The 3,740-nt window shown below is 39.1% G+C and overlaps 1 pseudogene; it reads right to left on the bottom strand.

Moving 5' to 3' along the window:
- Positions 1-1,600: 1,600 nt before the first annotated feature.
- LOC102819713 lies at positions 1,601-2,281 on the bottom strand (annotated as a pseudogene).
- Between the last annotated feature and the right edge of the window lie 1,459 nt (positions 2,282-3,740).

The following is a 3,740-nucleotide window of genomic DNA, read 5'->3' as shown; positions in this document are numbered from 1 at the left end:
TGGCATCAATTGTGAGGTTGGCCCAGGACCGGGCAGTGTTTCATTCTCTTGTGCATAGGGTTGCTATGAGTCAGTACCGACTCGATGGTACCTAACAACAACAACATCAAGTTATGATACATTCCTGAACTGGAAACTTCGCCCCAAGTACCTTGTTTCAACTTGTTGTTATTAGGTGCTATTGAACTGGTTCTGAGTCATAGCTACCCAACGTGCAACACAATATAACACTGCCTGGTCCTATACCATACCCACAATTGTTGTAATGTTTGAGCCCATTATTGTAGCCACTGTGCCAATCTATCTCTTTTAGGGGCTTCCTCTTTTTCACTGACCCTGTCCTGATGTGGCATTGTAGGATAAGCACTCAACCACAAGGTTGGTTTCAAGCACAAGGTCAGTGGTTCAAACTCACCAGCTACTCCTTGGAAACCTTATACAGGGTTGCTATGAGTTGGGACCACCTCAATGGCACTTAACAACAACTATTATTACTCTATCCTTCCCCAGGGACTGCTACCTCCTGATAACATGTCCAAAGCACACAAGACAAAGTCTCGCCATCCTTGCTTTTAAGGAGCATTTGGCTATACTTCTTCAAACTTTCAACTTAACTACATCTAATCTACCCCATTGCATACTCTACTATGGAGTCCTGGTGTAGCGCTGTAGGATTAGCACTGGAGTGCTAACCACAATGTTGGTGGTTTAAACCCACTAACTGCTCCTTGGGATCCATACGCAGGGTTGTATGAATAGGAACCAACTCGGAACTTAACAACAACAACACCACGTTTTATTACATTCATGGATATATTTGCAGCATAAATATATATGTAGAAATATGCAACATGCTTTTTTGTTGTTGTTGAAAAATTGACTTCCGTGTATTTACTCCACAGCCAAAATAAATGATAACTTAAAGCCATAACAGTTTTTAAAAGTTAAAGGAGAACTTGCGGCACAGCTGCATTAATAAAACAGACCTCAGTCTAAAGTGCAACACTAAACAGGTGTTCTCTGTTCCCATGGTAGAATAAATACATAGCAATTACACAGGAAATTTCAATAAGATCTGAGATGAGGCAAATAACCCTTTGAAACAAACTGCCCATGAACAGAGGTAAGCTGCAAATAATTTTCAGTAACATTGTACTGCAAGATGGGAAAATCTCCAAGGTGGTTAAGAACTCACACTCCTCATTTCATGCACCAGGCCTTGGCTTATTTGCCTTTCCTGGTCACATCTAAACCCAGAAAGGTTTCTGCACCCCATGCTCTGAAACAGCACCTCATCACAGACTGGCACGGAGGAGCCTGAACGCAGGTTTCATGTGTCACCTCCAGGGAAATCAGTTGCCCAAGTGTGGAGAACAGCATCATTTGCTAAAACAATCATTTTAACAGTCAAAAGAGCTGACAGGCATGTGCATTTCATGAGCAAGCCAAAAGAATCTATCCATTTCATTTTACAATTAGGTAGCCCATCCAAGTTAAAAAAAAAAAAAAAAACAGACAAAAAACCAAAATTGACAAATAATGAAAAATAAAAACTCAAAGGATTTATGCCCCCAAATAAACCAGTCCTCCGCAGTCTACCTCATTTGTTCAGGGGCTGTGAAACCATTTACAGGGCAACCAGGCAGTAGATGGTCCCTCCCAGCATCAGTGCCATGGTGGCCCAGTAAAGCATTTGGTCGGGCAGACCTCGTTTCAGGTGGATGGGAACACCATCAGATTTCTGGAAAAACTTCTGCAGTTCTGGAACTTAATTTTTCCCAGCATAATCATAGGCAGAATTGGAGGTCAATTTAGTTGGTGTAACAAATATGATAGGCAGTGCTTCTGTGGAAACCACAGGCTTTAATCCCTGTGGACTATAGGCCTCAGAAGCTCACGCTCTGGCCAATTTCTGCATGAAGCCACCGAACTTGTAGTACAGGATGCCCAACATCAGGCTCTCCACAACCACTCCCTGAGCGACTGCCCCAGAAAAGGCGCAACATGCTTTTTTAAATTTAAAAATATTTCTTGGAGATCTCCTCAAACCTTTATACACATTTAAATATTTTAAAATATTTAACCAATTTTACATATGGCTGGAGAAAAAAAATCAGATAATACAGAAGACATAAAAGTCACATTTGTCTTTCTTATCCTTCCTTTCTCTTGGCTCCACATCCCAAAGGGAACCACTTCTGAACAATCTTTGTTTTAAATTCTTCTCATGGTGACTTTTATATCTACAAATATTATGTCTTAACTTACCAACTTGCACCATTGCCTGCTAACTTCCTTTTATGGTGGATGAGGCTTTAACTTCCTTTCACTTCCCTTTGTGCACCTGCTCTTTCTCCTCCTGATAACCCAAGTATTTCTACCAGTATATTCAGTTCCGTCCTACTTCTGTACCCTCCCAATCTCTGCTCCTTGTTCTGGTGAATCCCTGTTTTCAAAGACAGAGATAAGCTAATTCAACATCTCCCCTCTTTAATAGAAAATTTCTATTGACTTTTTTCTCACCAAGACTGATATCATGTTTCATTGTGTTCCCAGAACTAATCTTCCATGATGGATCTGTAGATTGGTTTAGAAGTTGAAAACCGACAAATAGCAATGATATTATAATGTCCATGCAAGTAGTACTTACAATACACAACTAGTGTTCACAGTAGAGCCAGCAGTGTGCTAACTATATTTCTTTCTTCTTAGAATTTTGGTCAGAACTGCCTTACCATGCAAAACAGATGATTCTGAACTTCAGCTAGAAAGGGATTATTTCAATTTTTTTGGACTCACTTTATGTATTCACTCTTTTCCAATGTCCATCTTTTATTCATGCCTCCTGTATTAGATCTGTCCCAATTCTCCCACTCCCCCCTTCCTGTCTTCACTCAAACGGAGCTTCTTTTGGATTTAGAATGACTGTTATTGCTTTTGGCTTCTGCTTTTTGTCAACTCTCTTCCCTCCATTCTCTGTTTTCCAGAAATATATTGAAAGCCTTCTTATTCTCATGTTTGTGGTTTAAAATGATTTTATTTATTTTCTGCCATTTGAATGGTGCCTCATATGAGAAAGAAGATAAATGTTTTGGTTCAATCTACCAACTTGAACCTAGATATTATTATCTCAAGGCAAACTGGTTGATATGATCTTTTCCAAAAGGAGAATTACCCGAGCATGAGGTTTTGAATGTGGAAGAAAGAAAAGAATCATGAAATGCACATAATATTTTCTGAATGATCTTACTCCATTTTTCTTAAATGTTTTACACTATTGCCAACTCAGATTTTTGAAACTTTCTCCTTCTTTAGCTGTTTTTTTTTTTTAATTATTTATTGTGAATTGAGTGAATGTTAACAGAGTAACTAATCAGTTTTATATTCAACAAATCAATATTTCATTTCATCTAAATGATTGCAATCCCCTCCACATAACAAGAGTCATCTCACTTCATTCCTGTGGTTTCTATTTTTATTTTACCCTCCATTTTCTCAACCTCTCTGAACTGTATCCACAGATGCTTTTTCTCTTTAATAGTTGACCATTCCATTGTGAGAAGCATACCTCACTGGTGTTGTTGTACCTGCTGTATACCTACCCATGAGGGTGGGTTCTATTATAGACCTGAAAGGTGGCTGAAGGCCATAATCTTGTGTTCCCCTAGTCTCTTTCAGACCTGGTCTCTCGCTCTTTTTTTCTTATAATTTTCAGTTTTGTTCTATTTTGTCTCCCACTC

This window comes from Chrysochloris asiatica, unplaced genomic scaffold (genome assembly GCF_000296735.1).
Source record: "Chrysochloris asiatica unplaced genomic scaffold, ChrAsi1.0 scaffold00033, whole genome shotgun sequence".
In the NCBI taxonomy this organism is placed as follows: Eukaryota; Metazoa; Chordata; class Mammalia; order Afrosoricida; family Chrysochloridae; genus Chrysochloris; species Chrysochloris asiatica.
This window is presented reverse-complemented; position numbering and strand designations above follow the sequence as displayed.